Genomic DNA, 22125 nt, shown 5'->3' with positions numbered 1-22125 from the left:
ATTCTCCACCCCTCCCCTCCCCCCATATTGTTCATTTTGACACATGAGTGGATCTCTTTGTTTTACTTGCAAAGAGGAAAGTGGTGTGTCTGTATATAAACTAGTTCAAACCAAGCGGGAAGTAAAAGGCACTTACGGGAAAAGATGGGTTCTCTTTAAAAGAACGGGGGCCACATTTCAACATGCAGCCCATTGTAAAGATGACTCATATCCTTAATGGCTTCACAAGTCTGTTCAGGGACAAATCATAATGAATTTAATTAGGTCCACATGTCACTTTTCCAGTGAGTGCAATTTCTAGTTAGGCTGTTAAACCAGACATGGTCAAAAACTCTCCAAAATGTAGATAGTTTGCTTTCAAACAAAGTACAAGACAGACAAAACGCCTTGTGTTGAGAAACTAAATCGTCTACGTACTTATAGCTGTTTGAGGGCCAATTTTAGCTGAAAGTCCCTTTTTTTTGATGTGGTGAGCAAAAAGCCTTCCCCTGCGGCCAAAATAACTGAGTCAAACAAGAAAAAGCTACGAGAAGAGTACAGCAAACTCTTTTCTTTATTGCCCCTTATGCAGTTAACCACGGCCTTTTTACAACCTTTCATTCAGTTTTGCATTGCTTCGATATACAGAGCAGCATATAATATGGTCTTTGTTAAGTTGGAAGTTGGAGCCAGTTAAATAAGAAGTCTTTAAAGCGTTGGAATAAAAAAATGCCAACAGAATGGTCAAATTTAAACTCGATGGGCTGTAAAGAGGAACATAAAATAATATTTGAGTCCTCAATTTTTCAGATGGATAATATTACAGGTGACGTAAAAAAAACATCAGCAAAAAACAGGGGTTGGAGCAGTAATCGTGAGGCGCAGAATGAGCCATAGTGCCGCTCATCGAAGCCTCGGCAGCTCCTAAGATGACACCACAGACAGGGCGCACTTTTACATCGGAAAACATATTGGCAACTGCGTCATACGTGTCACAGGGGTTGTCATAGGATATCAGACAGCACAGACAGTGTAAAAGTTCACCGCATAACATCAATCTCTATGCATGAAGAGCAAGAAGAATCCGTTGCTTGCACTCTGGCACAGCAGGGACACAAAGTTTGCTGAAGAACATTTAAGACACCCCAATGAGTATTTGAGCACATTCTTTGGTCAGATGAGACCGAAATAAATTAGTTTAGCTCAGATTGGGTCGAGCTTGTTTGGCATGACCTTGGCCTGTAATGCTGCAGTACTCAACAATGAAGCTCAGAGGTGGCAGCGTGATGATACGAGGTTACAAGAGGGCAGACGTTGGGGACAAGACGGTCATAGATGTCTCATGAATGCGTGTGGATTTGAAAAAATGCTGGCAGGCAAGATGACTTCCGGTGTACAGGAGCCCGGTACAAAAGCAATACATCCCTACCAAAGTTTCTGAAGGAGAAAAAAAGCGTAAACTGTGATCTGGTCACAAATGTTGCCTGACTAGATTTCAAGAAAACATCTTTAGGGATGTTTTGATACAAAAAAGTAGAGCAACACAAACCCCAAAAAATTTGAATTAAAGTGACTGAAAATTGCATGTTAAGCAACCATTTGTAACTTTCAATCTTTTCGGCTCCGGCTCTCTCATCCATGTACTCGTCGCCGTCTTTCAGTGCTCCAATGAAAGAAAGGGAAGTTGAGTAGGTCATCCTTAAAAATATGTGTACAACCAGGACACGTCTCTACAAAAAAGTGCTGACAGTGAGGAGTGTGATGACAGCTACCACCGGCAGAAGTTATGGGATGATTCATACATGCATGAGTGGGTCTAAGCTTTCTCTGCAATAACAACAGAGCAAAAGTAGACTTTGTTTCTATTTGCCGCCTCAGCCTAAACACCCTCCCTGTTTGGTGGATATAGTTGAACAATTAATTATTGTTGAGGAGTGTCTTTCTATAATGTGAACAAAGGGTCTTTTTTGCAGACCGTGCACTTATTTGTGTACACACAGGTCTGGGTGTTCATTAAGTTTTGACAGCGGCGATAGGGAGTGTTTGATCTATTATGGGAAACAGTCTTGTCCATGTTGGTGAGGAGATAAAGCCCATACACATCACTGCCCTCGGCTAGAAACAAGATTGGAAGTAAACTGTGTGTTCCATTACACTGTGGAAACAAGGCCAGAGGCTAAACCCAGTTATGCAGAGAAACATTATCTTTCTTTTCCTCGAATTTTGTCAGTTAGAGGAACCCCAAGCACAATCAGAGAGGGGATTTTTATCCACTGAAATTCTTAGACCTCAGTGTCAATAATTGTGCAAACTAATGTCAGTCAGGAACATTCCCACTACCTTGTTCCGCTGTCATTAGTCCAGTTTTCTTTGGATGAAGCATTTGCTGTTTTTGTTTCACTACAATCTAAAATTCAACATTTCAGGATTCTGAGCAGGATTTCTTGCCAATATTGGTGAGAGCCATCCAAACTGCGCAAATCTAAATAATCTCACCTTTCAGGGCAATGTGAGACGGAGTGAAAGGAAGTAATTTTATGTCAGAGTTGACTGACACCAATTTAAAATGTCTTCATCTTATATCCACTGGCTTTCCTCCACACTCTACAGTCCAGTGTTTGGCTTTAACTTGGAATAGCGCACTACTACTACAAGTCAATGCTTCTTTGACCTCACTAGCGGATCTTTTCCTTAATGTCTTCTCTATCTCTATGACCTCACTAAACCCATTAAGCCACATTCTGCTGCTCTATGGGTTGTTGCACTGGGTGAAAACATCAGTATCCAGACCTATGAAATCCCCATTCACTATCGGAAACAAACCATGCTCCAGACCAGGCCTGATTTTTGCTGTATCTGCGACTGAAAACTTCCACTCACTGTCACTCTGCTGTCTTAAACAAAACATGTCAGGAAGTTACAAGTCCCAGATACAGAGGAACACACACCTCCAGAGCTTCGTTAGTTTTAGACAATGAACGGGGATTTTCACTTGGGTTTTCATCCTGTTTTGTAGCCGTGCAGCTCTGTTAAATTATCGTGCTAACAAGCTGTGACTATATCGTTGAAAAGAAAAACTTTGAAAGCGGTTAGTGACATGCAAGGCCGTCTTGTGCTGTCAGAAAGTGTAAGCTAGGTTACATGGCTGTGATGGGCTACAGCCATGTTTTTTGGCTAGTAGAACGAGCTGCTAGCCAGAAACCTACAAGAACCTCAAAGAAGAATACAGCTAGCCTACAGTCTTTAGCCTCTAGGTTTTCATTCTGTGTTGTGGCCATGCAGCTCTGTTAAATTATCGTGCTGAGAAGCTGATTATATAGTTAAAAAGAAAAACTTTGAAAACAGTGCTAAAAAAAAAGCAAGTTACATGCAAGGCCGTCTAGTGTTGTCAGAAAGTGTAAGCTAGGTTACACAGCTACGGTTCTTTTTTGGCTAGTAGAACGAGCTGCTAGCCACAAACTACAAGAACCTCAAAGAAGGATACAGCTAGTTTGGACCTTGTTCTCTAGAAGAAGTATCTCATGTGATAATTCATGTGATGAGCCACATGATTTAAACTCCCACTGTGTAGCATTTAATTAGATGACAACCCCATCTTTATTAACTTCCAATGAGTCCTCCAACGAGTTACCAGGTTGCCATGTTTCTATAACAGCCCAAAATGGACAAATCAAATGGACAATTTAATGGTCAGAATAATTTGCTCAAAGCGCTTATAAATTGAGACAGAGAAAATGAGTTTTGATTTAATTGCGGTTTGTAACTACAACACAAGAGGTTTCCTGATCCGACACACAGATGTTCATATTTTGCCACGTCAAAAATGATTAGCAAAAAAATCTGTCCCTTTACCCTCGTACACATTACCTCAGTGTGAAAAAAGGTCAAAAGTTCCTCAAGCAAGAACAAAACCTGTGTTGTAAATGAGAAGTTTTTTCCCTAGGTCTACGTCAACCAATGTGATACATATTAATGTGCCTCCTTCTGAGGCCAAGAAACTAAAGTTACACCTTCATCTGAGCGATTGTATCACTACCCTGCAATCACCCTGCATCTGGATTAGTAGAACTGATGGGAAACTGAGAGGAAAATCTGAAGTATTCTGCAGGCCAGTGTAGACATGCGAGCCTGCAGAGATGGAACACTAAGCCTCTACATCATTGCCATGCCCTGGGAACATGCAGCTGGAAGTGCTCTATAGTTGAAACCTCCCCCTCTCCTGAATCCTCTCTGCCAAACCTGGAAATTGCAACTGGCTCCTTTAGGTGTCACGTTGAGGGTGAGTTACACCCCAGTAAGTCAACATTAACAAATCAATAGGATGACAAAGGTCCAGCCTTGGTATTTGGAGCTGGAATATCTCGTGTCTTGTTTGTGATTTATGGTAATGAGTTCTGAGTTCCCAGACAAAGGTGTCGGATCCAGCTAAAGAGAGGCTAACAGATGCAAAATGCACTTGTTCCACACGAGATATGACGTAACTCTCTGTTGTGTTGTTGATCAAGATGAAATACAGCTTTGGTCGAACATCAAAAACAGAATTAAGTTATTGTGTCAGTATATGCTGTTTTCAATGGAAAATAGCACAGATAGCAGGATTGCAAGCGCTCATGCTTCTGGTGTGAGACACTGGCTCCATCTCAAGCTCATACGCCAAACAAGAGGAAGCCCCGAAGACCCTCCTTTATTTGAAAAAAAAAAGAAAAGAAACTTCTATAGCTCTATAGTAATTACTTCTATTATGTTCTTCGACAGGATGCTGCGTTGCAAAGAGTGCACATCCAGTATCAACATTATAACCGTAGGAACGAGCAAATTTACAAGTCTGGATTTATTTATGCAACCATGAAGCAATCCAAACCTCTAAATTACAGCCAAACCGAATAGTAATCAACGACCTTCATCTGCAGGTTCGAGCCAGCCTGCCGGGATTAATCACACATGCCATCACACACACATAAGGCCACAGCCAGATCACTGAATTTCAACATCATTAACACTTCTCGCAATGATCCCAAGCAAACAATATTGTTCCATAGATATGTCACGCACAGACAATGACACAACCCCTCTTCTTCTACTCCTTCAGGCGATGTGCTTTCATAAACAATCCACCCTCCATCGCACCCTCATTGTGAATAAAGTGTTGCACAAGAGCTGAGGATAAACTGTTAGCAAGTGTAACCTCAATAGGGCAGAAGAAAAAAACGCTTTCATCCTTGCTTTGGGTGTTTTTTTTTTTGTCTTTTTGAAAATGACTTGATGTTCACAAGGGGAGGTGGAGTTCTGATACAGCAAACTTGTCACAAAACAATAAGCTGTTTCTGCTTCTAGAAAACTAACGCATCCAAAACTCGCCGAAATTAAATAATAATCCCAATATGTCCAGTTGACAGAAATTGCCCGAAGACCTCTTTTTAAAAATGTTTCTGCCATACAAGACCAAGGCAACCAATTTCGCAACTTCTTGCACCAGCTCTTAGTTAGCGACTAAATATCAAAGCTATGCTTTATATAGATTAAGATCCAATTTATTGGTCATGCATACACATGAAATTTGTCCTCTGCTTTTAACCCATCCAGGTTGGCACCTGTTGACACACACATGCACTCAGAGACAGATGCCAACCTGGAGTGGTGGGCAGCCATGAAGCACCCTGGGAGGGTAGCATGAGGGGGAATGGTGCCTTGCTCAATGGCACCTCAGCTGTGACAAGGAGGTGGACTGCCATCCCTCCAGCTATCAGTTCCACCAATCTTTTTTTGAGTGGTGAGAGTGGGAATTGAACCCCCAACCTTCCAGTTATTGGATGACTGACTCTAACCACTGAGCCACAGCCGCCCCACCATTCCCTCCTGGTGAGTTTGTTTTGATGAGCATTTTCTAACAAGCAATACTTCAAAGTCTGCTTTAAATTGTGGAAACACAGATAACTATTAGATATTTTCTTGACTGCCATATTTGACGATGCAACACAGCAGCGTGGATGAAACACTTTTTTTTAGAGTCCTTGAAAGAGTGATGCTTTGTAAAAGCAAAATAGATTTTTGTAGAACTGGGAAATTAACCATGAAATGACAACAATTACTGAAGTTTGTCCTAAATTTCAGCCAACAAAACTTCCTCATTGCTTGTGTTTTCAGGTACTTTGTCTTATTAACTTGGATTGTTTTCTGTTTATAACAACTAGACCAGGGGTCTTCAACGTTTTTCAGGCCAAGGACCCCCAAACTGATGGAGAGTTGGAGTAGGGACCCCCCTACTATTTATATGGCATATAATTGTGTTTTATATTTAACGGGGCCTAGTATCGTATATAAACATAGCTACTCTCTGTTATTGTACATGCAATACTAAGCTATTCAAATAATACACATGTTAATATAGTCATGTTTTTATTTTAAACATGTGCAAGGTACAAGGTGGCCGTGCCACTGCCATTTATATACAAACATCTTGCATACAACACTGAGCTATTCAAATAATCCACAGATTTTAACTTTAAACATGCATGTAGATGGGACAATAGCCGCTTTCGGACAGAGCCGTTCTAAGAACGCAGTTATCAGAACTGTCCTACTCGAATTTCGTTCTGATAACTGTCCTTCTGTTTCGGTCTGCATTCGCACATGAGTCGGGACTGATGCGCCGCGCGCAGCCATCTGCGTCAGTGACGTTTTAGCCGTTAGCCGTTTAGCGCCACATTCAACAACAAAACAAAACAAAACAAAACTGGTAAAAGTAAGGAGAGAAGAAAAAACACCACACAGAAGCTAATATGGAGAGCGGGGAGGCCACCGTGTTCATGGTCTGCATGATGGTGATATTAATCATGGACGATCACATCAGGCGTCTAACATCGAGGCTGGAAGAGCTCACAGAGAGAGTCAGGAGATACTTTTTCATTTCATGAAGGAAGAAAGGAGAGCAGAGCACTGCAGACAAATGAGACCAGTGTTTTTGCACCCGCCGGTTGTGTCTGTGTCTTATGAGGAAACATTTCAGCCGTGACAGCATGACATGGGGCGTAGCTACCAACCACCACACACCTCCGTCAGATGCGTTCTATAGAACCATGAAAAGACCCGACCTCGGAGAAAGCCCCGAGTTCCTGTATGTCCGAACACGGGAGAAAACGGCCCCGCGGATTAAAAGGTTATTAGAACTGCCAAAGGTTCCTACAGTCCGAAAGCGGCTAATGAATCCTCAAACCATCTGTGGATGGCACACGTTTGCACACAATTTGTGAGAAAAAAACTGTTTGGAAAAATAAATAAATAAATAAATAAAATATATATCTTTTTAAATGTCAAAAATCGTCAAATCAACCAAACATTTCGTGATCCCCCTGCAGTACCTCCGCGGACCACCTGTTGAAGACCTCTGAACTAGACTGTATTTCAGATGGCAGCATACATGTACATACAGTGCCTTAAACTAACATGAGCAAGATGCTGGTAACATGATAGTGGCATATCAAAAGAGATGTTTTGGCAGAAGCTCATATACCGAAGTGCACAGAAGTTGTCAGAGGCCTCAGTTACCCTTTAAACATAAATAATCAGAGTATTCCTTCAGTTAAAGCAATACAATGTAACTTCTCAAAAAGCCCACTATGGAGCTCCCCCTACAGGCTTGGAGGTAATGTACAGTTACACTGTCGTAAATACAACACCCTTTCACTTTCACGTTTGTTGACGAACTGGCGAGGAGTCAGAAGGTGCAAGCTATGTCGACCGAGAAGGTAAGAGTAATCAAATGTACCTGGGAGCGTGAGAGGGGTCTATTTGTTTTTGCGGTAGGTGTGCCAGAAAGCAAGTCGAAGTACTTCCCCTCAGCTCCCGGGACGCTACCGGGCCGCCACCGGGCCGCTCCAGCAAAGTTACATAGCGCAGTTTTTCCAACTCAGACCCCGGAAGGGCATAGGAGACAGGCCAATCGTAATATTAAAACTCATTCTAGCCGCACAATTTTTTTCAAGCTGTTATTTTAAGGTAGAAATGTTACATAGTATTGCTTTAATCAAATCCAACAGATCTGTTTCCTGTATCAGTTTTGTGGATACAGCAACTGCAACACTTAAAACTGGCAAGATTAAAGCCAAAAGAGAAAATATTCCTCACGCTGTCAGTGTTATTTTATGCGTCCAAACCTGAACTTGAATAATTCATATCTAAACTCCTGCTCCTCAGATACTGAACTTAAATGGGATAAACCCAGTTGGCCCGCTTTTGTAAATTATAGTCTCTGCAAGAAGAGGAAACACACACACAGACTTTAAGGTGATCTATGAACTTTTTAATCCGCTCTTTTCCAGACGACATGTGCTCTCTCATGGCTGTCCATGCTGGCCTGGATGACTGGGCTCCAGAGAGAGCTCCTGTGATCCTGATGCCGGCTCTCTCAGGAAGCGGCAAACAATGCTGCACTGTTCCCTCCCTAGAGCGAGTGTTTGTGTGTGCGCGCATGTACATATGTACAAAGTGTGTGTATCCGTGTGTGTGGCCTGCCCTCGGTGTGTACGTGCAATAGTGTAATTGTGCGTGTGTGTGTGTGTGTGTGTGTGTGTTTGGCTCTTGCTGGACACCGAACCCTGAAAAGAATATCTCAGAGGGCCACTTGGAAACGCAGCCACAATTTTGTGTTTCAGTGTGTGTGTTTGTGTTTGTGTGTGTGTGTGTGTGTGTGTGTGTGTGGGGGGGGGGGGTGGGGGGGGTCTGGGAGTTCCTTGGCAGTCCAGAACTCATTTGAGGGGATTAGGAAGGGGAGAAGGCAGCCACGTAACTCAAATCCATCAGGGCAGATTTCTGGACCAAGCGTGTGTGTGTGTGTGTGTGTGTGTGTGTGTGTGTGTACCCGTGTGTGTTCGTCTTTTGGGAAAATGAACAGCAAACACAGAGAAAGCGATAGTTGGCTGTGTATGACGATGCTTCGTCTGCACTGTGATTGAAACGGACAAGACAAGATCGCGAGGTGAAACAACAGCTGAGACCTTGCTAGCAGCGGCTATGCTCATGAATCACTTCATGCAAACACAGATGCGGAGATATACACAAGTGTAGAAGTGAAATAAAGCCCACGCTTTGTCAAGCTGAGTAACTCGCAGCCCATAGCTTAAGTGTCTGAAGATGTAAAGCATTCGAGTGGGTTTTAGGTAGATTTGGCTTAGAGACACAGGATTTACAGGGCCGCATTATAGATAATTTTTAACCTGATGTCTGTGATGGGCCTGTAGACTGTGGCAACAACAGTAATAAAAAAAAAGCACAGAGGATTAGAGTTAGTTGTACAGCAATAAAACAGATTTGGAGCTATTTTGGTGGGGCAAATGAAGAATGAAGAAATGTATGTTTCAAGCCACAATCATATTAATGATAATAATTGTGGGTATTTTGATCCGTCGCAGAGAGCATGTGTGAAACTTCTGTTAATTCCTGTGATGACTCAAACTCTGGCTTTTCCGTTTAAAAACAAAAGAGGAAACTTGAAGTGGGAAGTCACACATACACTACGGCGTTGGGCATTTATTTTTTTCACACTTTCGGCTCTCTCACTCAGCCTGAGCCCTGCACTTGCACAGCCATAGATGCAAATTTATTGTCAAACTGAGGACGCCAGCAAAGACACCACCTGAAGCCACCAAAAACGTCAAGTGACAAAGTAGATAATACAACAGGACCCAACTAGAATACAAGTGCTTTATGTATATATATTAGGGATGTTAACCGATGACCGTATGACCGATGGTTGACCGAATCAACGTCGTCCGGTTAGAATTTTTCTGCCGTCGGTTTAAAAAAAAAAAAAAACTCACTATATCTTTAGAAATGTTATGTGAGCATGAGCCATCCCACGATGGAAGAACAACCGCAGCAGAGCTCACGTAGAGCCCTCCTCAGAGGTCCTCTCTTACAACGATTGCAACTTGTACGCCGTATATGACGGGTCCTGTCTGCGCAGTTAAAAAAAAAAATCGCCACTATTAACCTAAATAAAGCCAATGTGGCTGCGTGTGGACTACAACATAATAATAATTGTAAAACTATAATGGCAAAAGACACAAGACTAACTTAGCCTACTTGTTGTGATATATTCATCTCCACTTAAATAGCAAGACGACAGGAACTTATTGCAAAGGATTTTGTGCAGCATCTAGCTACGCCACAGAGGCTGTTGGCATTCGGTAAGTTTTTTTTTAACGAAGTCATTGGTTAACCTACTTTCCTGTAACACCGCCAAATGCACCCTTCTCTGTTTGTGACTTTGTAACGGGGGCTTTTAACAGCCCGAGTTCGGTGCCGCGTTTGATTCGCGTTTAAAAAGTACCGTGACTGGAAGGGCGCCGTTGCGCGTAATATGTGGCTGTGCGTGTCTGCGCAGGCACAGCAATTATTTTTCTACCCAAAACCCTTATTCCTCCACAAGTACGCCTAGAACTAGTGGTCAATGATTGGGGAAAATGTATAATACCAAGGGCACGAACCAACATTGATTGTGAGGTGGGAGCCTAACCAGTCGGCAGAGAAAGACGCGCGACAGGACACAGATATCATAAATGGCACTTATAGAATTTTCGGTGACCGACTTTAATCGACTAATGAGGCTCAGTGGTCGGTCAAGACTTTTTTTAAATTTCGACATCCCTAATATATATATGCTGTATTATTCTAGTTTTTTCAATACGGTTTGCATTTTCCAATGCATATTTTTTTTGCCACATTCAAATGTGGCGTATGTTTGAAATCAATGCCTTGCATTGTAAATATTACAGCACCGCATCCTGCAAGTCAGCAGAGAGCCTTTTGAAAAGCTGGAAACTTCTAAGACTTTAAATAAAAATTGAAAAACTAGTTCAAGCATTCTTAATGAGAAAAATTGGTTTATCGTTTTGATGGCCGGCTTTATCCTTCGTCCTGCCTTACAGATTAATAACAATAAGGTCGGAAACTTGTGTTTCAATCTGCCTATCCGTTTTCCTCTCACAGCTTCCACCAACAGCGTTGTCTTGGTTGTCTTCACCCAATCTGCCGCGGTGTGTGTCCATTACACTGAATGTGTTGTTAATTTAGATTATGGTGAAAGGTTCTAATTATCGGGTGGCGTTTTACCATACAGCAAAATGCAGTTCTTGTGGGATAGTTGCCACACTAGAAATCAAAGCTGTGAACCATGGTCTCTCGATCCCGAACCTTCTAGGGTAGCTTTGTGCCTGGAAATGTGTATAATAAATGTCAGTATACTTCAAAACGGGTCAGAAGCCCTAAGTGTTGCATTAAACTCAGTCAATTCACTGGTAACTCACAATCAGTTACCATGCTAATATAATCTATCTGCTGGCTGTCAGGTTTTCTTAAACAAAATCAAGAGTTATTCTCTAACTCCTCCCCTTCCAGCTGAGCCTGAAGAGGCTGACCGACACTGATTTATCCCCACTATCATACAATCCATATGAACAAATATCAAGACATATCCATAATCCAGGTTAAATTGTAATAACCCAAGGAATCTCTTTAATGTGACCGATCTCCTATCCGTCACCAAAGCAAGAACAGATCCTGCACTCAGGATATCAGGAGTTCATCCTCAGTTCAGAGCCCAACGATACATTGTTAGTCTTTATAATAACACTGTCTCTGAGAACATTACCGCAGCTGTCAGTTTCCAATTCCCCTGCACTGAAACATTTACAGTTCATTAGAGTTTTGGCAAAACAAATCTGTGTGAACCTTTTAAGGCGCCGTCAGACTTTGGGATTTCAGCAGCATTTTAGGTGCGGGCTGTGTTGTGCTGTCAGACTAACTTTCAAATACAAATTACGAACATCTTCATGATGACTTTACACTCACAGGTCCAGATGAGAATGAAGTCATAATTATGTGATCCATGTTTTCATCTTCAGATGCTGCCACTCGTATGATGTCACGGTTTGAATTACAAATAAATAAACACGTTAAAATCAAATGTAGGCCAATGTATGTTAGATTCAAGCTTTTATCAGCCATTTGAAGGAAAATCCAAGCTGTGAAAATAAAGAATGGCATTAACTTGCTGCAGGTTTTCACCACTCCCGTTTTTTCTTTTTTAGACAAAGGTCACAGTCCTCCCTGTCCCATAATCATGTTGCTGGCTCAACTATATGTAAACTGTTGCCATGGTGAATAATAGCACAAATTGTGAGTCACTGCACAAATCTGTACTTAATCCAGAGTGAACTTACTCGGAGGCGATTCAACAAACCTGGAACTGAAAACTTTGCGGAAAAGAACCCAGAAGTTCGAATTCTGTTTGGATTCTTTTCGATCTCTTTGACGTGGCGTCATGACGTAGCCTGGTTTCAGCTAAGCGAAACAGCCACGTGCACTAATGTGTTCATGGAATCGAGATTACAGCATCGCAGAATGGAATAAGGAATTGGGATTTCACCCTCTAACAAAGCTGGAAATCTACATGTGGGAAATGTCCACGAACATCATTGTTGCCATTAAGTTTCTTTTTATTCTTGAACCTGTATATTTCCTCATTCTTCCTGATGGCAACCCTTTACTTCTAATCAGCTGAGGAGGATGTTGGGACAAAAGAAGCCAAATTGAGCCCCCTTCCCATAGAGATACCGCTAAAGGAACACAATACTACACTGAACAAGTTAAGTAAATACAAAAAAAAGAAAGAAAACAGCAGTTCAATGCATGCAGAATGAAAGTACTTGTAGAGATCAGACATCTATATTTGGTGTGATTACTTCACAAGAGAAAGACTATATAGTCATAGAGAGGCAACAGCAGTTCATTGTACTGGCTATGAGGTAGGCGTTGCTAGTCATTTACGACACAGCACTTACAGTAAGCAACAGTTAGCTGACAGATAAGGTGAGGCTTTTTTGGAACTAATGTGGCTCCTCAACTGCAGTCAAGACTTCTTTGTCAAAACTAGCCCAAAGCAACTGTTAAAACCCGAACGTCATGAAGTTATTTTCACATCAATCAGTTTGCATGCACATGCAAGCCTCTGGTGTGCTATCCATGGATTGGTTATAATGAGTCATTTTGTGTTTCTAACCACAGACACATGCATGTTACTTTCTATTCTAGGTTTATATCAATGAATTGTTAAGGCAGGCATATGTATGTGTACGCACATGTACATGTGTGTGCATCGTGGTGTGCAGCCTGTGTTTTCCCGCTTCATTATCCCCTCAGGGTATTCGGCTGAACTTGGTAGTTGGCAAGGGTGATGTTGACATTGATTTATTTGTTAAAGCCATCCGATTCATCCGTGTTACGTCTTTAATGACCAACAGTTTTCTCAGCAATCCATTTAAAGTTAAAGAGCAATCAGACCGGGCCCTTTCTGCTCTGGAACCTTTGATTTCCAAACATAACCGGGGAAAAATAAAGGCCGTTTTTATTGTGAACAGTGGATAAATTGCGAGATTTTACCTCACTCCAGAGAGCATGCCAAGTTTTAGTCTGGAGCGAAAAGACAGACACTCCTCCCCCACAGGAGGCCTGCCAAAGCCCAGAACACATACATAACAGCTTCCAGGGGAGTATTTTGAAAATCTCAGCCAAAAACACAATCATTAGACAACTGTAGAACAAAAAACACTATTTTTTTTAACATGGTTTCATGCAACCACATGAGCTCTGGCTGTGCCTTAGATGCCAACATCAGTTTGCTTGAGAAGCAAAACTGGAGAGTCGGGGACGATGAGAGACCCTTTAAAGAGGGGCATTGAATGAAAACCTGCCTCATAGTCCTGACCAGAGGTCACTCTAAATCTAAATATGAGCTAAGTCTGCTACTCTGCAGTTTGAGTATCAATTTATAAACGTTAGACTGAATAAAAGGGCTTAGGAAATATATCCTTAAATCGGTTTTCATCAGGAAACATGAGGAAGCTCCGACCCAGGCCTAAAGGTGATTAAAAAGCTCCAAAGCTGATTCTCAACTTCCAAATGCCACCTCCTCTTCCCCTTCTCAATGACTGGCTTGTTTTCCAAGAGATGCAAGTCATCTGTGTGTGCTCTTTGTAAAGAAAGAATGGTAAAGTGCCAAAATATGTGGGGATTTTTAAGGGGAAGACCTAACTCTTTTCTGATTACAAGAACAGAATATTGCCATTTCACACCACATTTTTGTCGACAGCGAAAGCCTGAAAGATCCTTCAGTGTGAGCAAAAGAGACAGAAAGAATACAAACTTTGTTTCCATGAAAGTTGGAATGCTGTGTAAAGTGAGAGATACTGGCATAGAAAACACCTTTTAAATGATGTTGCATGAAGTAACAATGAGTAGTCAGTGTTCTTTTTCAGATTAAATGCGTGTGTATGACTTCGAGCCAATTGCTTTGACATAAAAGAGCTGCTCTGATTGCAGCTTTAAAGGTATTTTCATGCTGTTGAGGGGGCTTGTTCTTGAGACATCTTGGGGTTTATCACCCTATCTAAAGAAGACGGCATACCGTTTCTGTGGGATTCAAGATTACAGTTAAAGGATGGATTAAAGGTACGCACAGATGCGCGTCACGTGCGTTTTACAGCCTCATGTGCAGAGCAAACAGTGAAGCCTGTAGAAGTTTCCATCCTTCCTGCCTCCATGCATTCAAACATTGTTTTAGTGCTGCACATTTAAGCAGATGTTAGCAGGCGTTCGTTTATTCTCTCATTGGGCGAGTCTTTTTAAAACCTTTGCAGTCACTGTGACGAATTGCTGCTTCTACTACTATCACAGGGTTTCCTTTTGAAGTTTTAAATTACAGTGGGCATTCTGTAATCTATGGGCGATGTGACTATAGCCTCAGGTATTGATTTATTCAAGAAAAAACGGACATTAAAGCTCTTCATATGGTCTGCACGTGCTTTGTTGTATTCAAATCCATCAAAGCAAAAACACCAATCAAATGCTAAGAGGCACTAATGGCTTTGCTTTCCCCTGTCGTAAGAAATGCAGTATGCTACCAGCTGTGAGCTTTTGAAGCCTATGGTGTTGCTAATAGGTAACTTGTTTTACCTGCCAGCCACAAAGCAAATGAAGGCACGCACCTTTGTGTTATCTAGGTTGGATGAGTGCGTGAGCCAGTATCTGTAGAAGTGTACACAGCCCCACACAGCGACAGCACAAAACCACTCCCAGCCTATGCATGTGGAACTATGACCTTTCTTTGTGAGATTTGCTGCTTTGGATTCCTTCCAGTTTAAATAAAGTTTAAAAGCATACAAAAGCAGGGTGGACCTGCCCACTGTTTCTTTCTCTCTCTCTTTCTTTTTTAACTTCCTTCTTCCTTAAAACAATTGAGAATGTTAATGTTTAGTCAGAGGGAGATGTAAAGATTGGTGGTGATAAAGATACAGACTCGCATGGGTGTCCCAGACTTTTGTTGCAACTCTAACTTTATGAGTCGGTGAGCTGCGTTATCTACCCTGGTCACGATATTAGTTTTGCTTACAAGGGTTAGGTTTCTGGTTCCCGCCATCATTCCAAGAATAGTAGGAAGATAAAAAGAAAAGAAAAGAGAGAAGGATGGCAGAGGTGAAGAAAAGACTGAGAAGAGGTCAGGACTTTCCAGTTTGTTTTCTGTCACCTGTGCTCACAATAACAGAAAACGCTTGAGGTGATTGTGGTTTGATGTGATTGAGACGGGGAAATGGAAAGTATGAAAGTTGAGATGAAACAACCACAACATATAATGGTTAATTTCTAAATGCACCAGCCATTGTCTTCCTTGGGATGGGGTGCTTTACTTGGATGGATTGCCATTCAGTGTCTATTGAATTGTATCTAATTGTAACAAACACATGGACCTATTTTTTCAAAAGTTGGGTCTCTAAATATGAATAGAAACTAAACAAACTGGACAAATCAAGGCTGACAAACTCTCAGAATCTGCCATTGGAAGTATTTTGCCATGGGTTGTCAAAGTTACAAACACCATATTAACATTTAAAAGGCAATCTAGCTTTAGGGCTGTCAATAAAAACTTTGTGTCATTAAGACAAGTGAAAACATGATTAGATTCCTGATTTATTTCAACCTACATACCCTTTGAACCAGTGAGTTATAAGCAGAGCACAGGCAGGTGATCTAACCATGTATTTCTCTCAATTTGCAGCCAAAGCAAACAATCACTTTATCCTAAAAGTTGTTCCGACAACCAGAGGTCTGATCGTGACTTGTAAAAAAAACAAGGGACGATTGTGGCTGGTTTTGTGTTGGATTATGTAGCAGTTGCGCATTCTGACATCTGTACTTCTTTAAAGTCAGAGAATAAGTCTTAAAAAAGTGCTGTTAGCAAGGTAAGCACAGGCATTATCTTGTTTCCAATCTCTCGTTACCAAGTAAACAAAGTTGAATTCTGCACTTTTTCTGATGGCACACAATCTAGTGTTGAAATATGAAAACCCTGATTTTTTAGACCTTATATAAATGTTACAGTTGGAGTCTGTATCTTCACTTTGGAAGGTGTTTTCCAAAAAGTTCGGATCCAGTTCCCAAAACAGCATTCGTGCGTAGGGGCCGTCAGGTCCAACCCAACGAGCATAAGATTTTGCTTCATCGCTGTAGGCAAGCAAGACCTTGTTTTGCTCTTAGAACATGACCCGGCAACACATTTTGTGATGGCGCGTTTGACCACGTGGATGTGGATGAAAATGAATACATCAGAGGAAAAATATTAAATGTCAAAATGTCTAAGTTCTGGTGGTTTTAACACCCACACACGACTGTTTGTACTGCTGCAAGATGACTGTTATTCTGTAGGAGACATCTCACCAGATGATTTGACTCCTGGTTATCTAAATTGTTGCAGGTTATTATAATAATATAATACTACAATATAACAATAATATTATATATATAATTAAAAAAACAAACATCTGTCAGTATTTTAGAAGGGGTTAAAATGAACTTTTTTTTGTTCTTTCTTGATCATGGACACCAAATATCACGGAGGTTACATGGATGTACTCTATAAAGCAACTTCAGAAGTCTGTATTTTTCCATTTGGTACTTTCTCATTGACATAATGAGCATGGAGAATTGGACCTCTCCACCACCCCCAAATTAGACCAACCTGCAATTGAAAATGAGCATAATGATTTTAATGTGTCATCCAATCTCAACCAGGGAAATGGCTGGAGATCATTTGTTTTCCAGGTGTGTATTTAAGTAGCCTTTGATTATTTAGCTTTAGCTCAGATTGGCTAAACTGGTTTAAATTTCATCCAAAAGAAAAAAAAAAAATCATGTAAACTTTCTTCTTTATGGCACACAACCGGATGATAAAACATTAGGGCCAGATAAGAGAAGATGCTGGCCAAAGAATACACGGTGAGTTTATTAAAAATGACACTAAGAGAGCCAGCGTGTGCGCCGTGGGGTCCTTCAGATGTCCGTGGGTGGGCAAGTCCAGCATGGGTGGGCAAGAGTGTTCTGTAAATGTGCTTTTGTGTGAAGGTGGTGAGTAAGTATGACTCAGGAGGGGCCCTGTGGTTGTGTTTTTTTGTAATGGCACAAATTGTAGCTGATGTGTTTTCTCTGGTGGGGTCCAGACTTTCCCATAAGAATGGAAAAAAGAAGGGAGGAAGAAGGGAAACTTGAACGGCTGAAAAGGTTATTTTTAAGACAAAGGTTAGAACTGCTTTTGGGATATTTAGCTACTCCTTAAGACTGCGCACATCCTGTGTGCATGTCCTCTTTTTCCAGTGTTTTAGGGCCATAGTCCCATTGTGTACGCTTTACCAACCTCATGGGAAATTCCCTTTAGTTTAGGGCTAGGGTAAGGTGAGGATGTCATGGTATTTACTGACATGAACATGAACAATATTTCTAATGCGATTGTGATTTCGCTATGAATAGTGATCCTGCGGTGCAAAATTCAACAATATAACAAAAAATGTCACAAAACGATATATTCACTAAAATTTCAGAAAACATTAAATCATTTTTGGGATCTTTAACAACAAAAGAAATCACATGCATTTTGTTTTAATGCATGTTTATCATGTTTTTGGCTTTATTGTTATGTTCTGTGAAATGTTGCATTTTCTGTTTTGTAGCACGGTTTTCTGAAATCTTTATTAGTGGTTTGTGAGTTGGTGTTTTGCCCTTTTTTTGCATCTTTTCGAGTGTTGTTGTTGCCGCTGTAATTCTGATACATGTGTATATATATTTATATATACATATCAAGCTAATGAACAAACTGGGAAGAAGTTATATTCTTACACCTTAATCAGTTTGGCCTGTTATTTATGACAAGAGGTTTGCGGCACAATGATGCAAGCTTTTTGAATACTGGTTGCTCATTAACATTTCTGGTTTTCATTGTCAAACTGGCTTTAAGAATGATTCTGACTCCTTTATTTCAACAGTGTCTTCATCTCCGCCAGAGACTAGCCAGAGACAAGTGAAAGTCTCCCTTACAGCCAACAGCTTATTCATTTACAGGACATTCCAAAACAGCACAAGCGAACGTGTCTGCTTTATTAGCCGACTTGCAAAGCCAAAGGTTATCACGAGCTGTCGTTGCCACTATGATTGATCACGAGGGTCCAAATCCCTAAATGGGACCACATTTAAGGCTCGGATTACTTAAAAAAAGAAACAAGCTTCAAAGCAATGACGCCGGTTTGCAGATGGAATAAATCCGACAGAGCTTGACCGGTGTTTGCTTTCAATACGGTGAATCCAAACAGCACATAACACCTTGTTAAAGTCAGTAAATGAAGGACTGGCTGCAGCACGTTGGTATAGCATTTCTAGATGACAGTAAATTATAAAGAGGATGTCTCCCAAACGCTCTCTCCCAGGAATTAAAAAAATATATATATATATCTCCAAATGTGTTGCTCGTTACAGTCGTGACTTGGATCATTCCAGATCGATTTAGTAAAACAGATTCATTGCATGAAATACAATACAAGACCACACCCGTGTGACACCACCCAAAGCCTTTTCTGCAGCTGTTTTTTGTTGATTTACTGTAATTTCACCATGCAACCGAAACCATCACCCTGCACGTGTGCAACGTTTTTGGGACATCTTCGACGTTTCATATGAGGTGCTGAATGCTGCTGCTCGATCTGCCAACTTGCCCATTTGCCAACTCTTGAAGGCTAGAGGCCCCGATCTGATGAGATCCGTAACTACTATTGTGTTGTTGTTCGCTCACCTATCTGAGAATCCAAAGGAAACTGATGTAGTTAATCCAGTTGGTACAGGAAACTAAACGCCTCTAAAGCCCTCCTTATATATGAGAGTTTTAAGGCTGGGATCTGAGCCCATTGGTAACAAAGAAATCTTTCAGATTTTCATATTATTCAGCCAATTGAAAAGCATTTTTGCCAATATGAAGGCTTTTGTGGTCATATCATTGCCTGAATCCAAAAAGATCCTTTTATATGGACCGCAACATGAAATAAAGCTTTTTCAAAATAATAATTTTCCCATGTTGTTACATTGACAAGTTCCACCTCAACAACATGCTCAAGAAAAATAACCGTTTCCCCATTTTTAAACACGAAATGGACGCTTTTCGGCTGGTGTGGACCCCTCGCACCACTCACAGGGCTTTGAAGTACGAGCTAAAGTTACCTATTCCCACACACACACACACACACACACACACACACACACACACACACACTCGCACTTTAACATTTCATGCATCAGGGGTAACGCACGGGTCGGGTTTCTTGGCCAAGAATTCTCTTTCCAAAGATTTGGTGTCAGAAAACACACTTCTGTTTCAAAATTTCATTAAAGAAATTTCAGAGTTCATTTCTATCCTGTTACCACTTGATAAAGATAAGGGGGAGTGTATAAAGTAAACCTTTACCGTTTGTTGAAAGGTTAAAAGTCTAGAAGTTTCTTGGCTGTACCCTCTTTTACTAATATTTTCGAAACCAAAACCACGATTGAAAGAATGTTTTTCATAATATTCCTGCTAGATTTCTATCTCTTTTACAAGAGGCCAAGACATCCATGTATGGATTTCTGGAAATTGGACTTCTGTCTCTTTCCTCAAACAAGTGCAGTGTGTTTATTTTCTTCCTCTGGAAAGTCTGGAAAGGATTAGGAGGTTTGATTTAGCTCTGTAAAATAAAGTCAAATTGGCCTGAAATTCAGACTGGATTGCAATCATTAATCATGCAAACAAGAGAAAAAGCTTAATGATGTTTTAATTACTCTATTCTCCACTTCTCCCCTTCTTAACCTTATGCACCCTGCGACGAGTGAAGTCTAAAGTCCCAATTTGCTCAACACGTCAGTGCTACGAGGCTGTAATCTCGCGTTTGAGCCAATATGTTTTCTCTGTGCGCCTTGCACGCTTCCAGCATTCAGCAGAGAAAATATCTAGCAAAAAATGGCATTACTCAAAAAGCGAAGGCCCGAAGGGAAGCTTTGACTGACGGCGTTTTCTTCCCAGAGCTTTTGTTGTAGTTTTCCATTCAGCATCTACGAACAAAGCCAAATGTTTACTCAGAGGCTGATTCATGGATTCATTGATGACTTATATTCTTTCACGTCCAACAACCTTACAAAGTTAAGAGAGAGGGGGCCAAATAGATTCGCTTCAGCTTTGATTTCTTGAGGTAGTGGAGCGTCAAGATCATGGGGAGTTTTTTTTTTTTGTTTCTTTTTTAAAACTACAAATCCTTTGATAATAGGTTTACGGTTCCTCGCGTTCAATGAGCCGTGAGAAGAAGACAAAGGGTCGGCCAACATTAAGGTTTAAGGAAGCAGCCATTGTGGACATTAAACAGGATTTGGGAGAGATTAGAGGAAAGAGGAGAAGAATTCATCGGTTGTTTAATTGGTACAGAAACGAGATCTGACAGGAGGATGGGCGATTCTCGTGTTACTGAGAGTCAGAACGCTGACATCCGAATTCTAACAAGGTAGCATGTGAGGGGAGAGAAATGATAGAGGATACACGCATGGTCTGACACTTACAAGACCTCCTCTTTGTGCCAGGACACAGAAGGCTGACCATCCTCAATTTAAAAATCACGTCAAACTTGTTAAACACATTCCATCCAGTCATACACTGGCTATTCAGGTAGCAAACACAAGAGTAAAAGTACAAACTCACTTAGTTCACTTTCTTTCTGTCTAATACACAAACATACATCAGTTTTTGACAGTTGCACATATGAGATGCACAAAAAAAAAGCCAAAAAAAATTGGATAAACTGTCAACATCTATGTTCGGCTACAACATAATCAATGCTGGTCCGTCTACAGACCAAAGCTGCGGCCAAAAAATGTTTAAATCTGAACCGATCGGCTATTCGGTTGAGTCAAAACAATCCTCAATTGTTTATTTAATGTTATCAAATTAACAATCAATCATTCAAGCATTCATTTCACCCTCTGCAGTGACGCTGGAGAAAATCCAGGGTTATTCACCACATCCTTCAACGCAACCGGATAAACGTTTTTTCCAAAGAAATTCACTCAAGCTTCCATTTGTCATATTATTCCTGTTGAACATTTGTTTGGTCTTTTTGTCACAGAACATTAATCATGTTTAGTTTTTATTTGACTTTTCTTCATAGAAAAAAAAACCAAAACAACGTGCCCTAATGCGCCGCCTGCTATCGTGACTTTTTCACGACTGGACGCATTTCAGAACAAGATTCAAGAACAAAATACGTGATGCTGGAATATCCCATCGTTTCAGTGCCAATTGTGTGTTATCAGGGAACAGCGGATGTCATTCAAAAGTGATGAACCCACATTCCGTTTACAACCTGCTGGAAGACGCTGAAGCCATTGCGCTGCTGCCAGGTGATTAAAAAGATAATCAGCTCTGACAACTGCAACATGACGCAGAGCACGTCTGCTAGGAGCCTGAGCTCCTTTAGACGTTATGAGGTGCATTTATCAGCACTTTATAGAGATGTTGACTGGGCAAACAAAGTGATAACACACAGTGCCAGCTGCTGACACACACACACACACAGCTGTGGCTACATCCTAATGAGCATTCCGACGTGAGAACACAAATATCCTGTTTTGTCAAGCTGTTAAACCAAGGTCTTGCATGTGTGTGTGTGTGTGTGTGTGTGTGTGTGTGTGTTATGAGTGTACATCTGTGCTCGGGACGTAATGCATAGCAGCTCACTCATCTCCTGCTCTGTTACTGTT

The 22125-nt window shown here is 41.1% G+C and overlaps 1 protein-coding gene across 1 annotated transcript in view; it reads right to left on the bottom strand.

The window, feature by feature from the left end:
* Positions 1-22125, bottom strand: part of tnfsf10l (TNF superfamily member 10, like) — a 79505-nt gene that overhangs the window by 44363 nt on the left and 13017 nt on the right. The window lies entirely within an intron of this gene.

This window comes from Odontesthes bonariensis, chromosome 19 (genome assembly GCF_027942865.1).
Source record: "Odontesthes bonariensis isolate fOdoBon6 chromosome 19, fOdoBon6.hap1, whole genome shotgun sequence".
Classification (NCBI taxonomy): domain Eukaryota; kingdom Metazoa; phylum Chordata; class Actinopteri; order Atheriniformes; family Atherinopsidae; genus Odontesthes; species Odontesthes bonariensis.
This window is presented reverse-complemented; position numbering and strand designations above follow the sequence as displayed.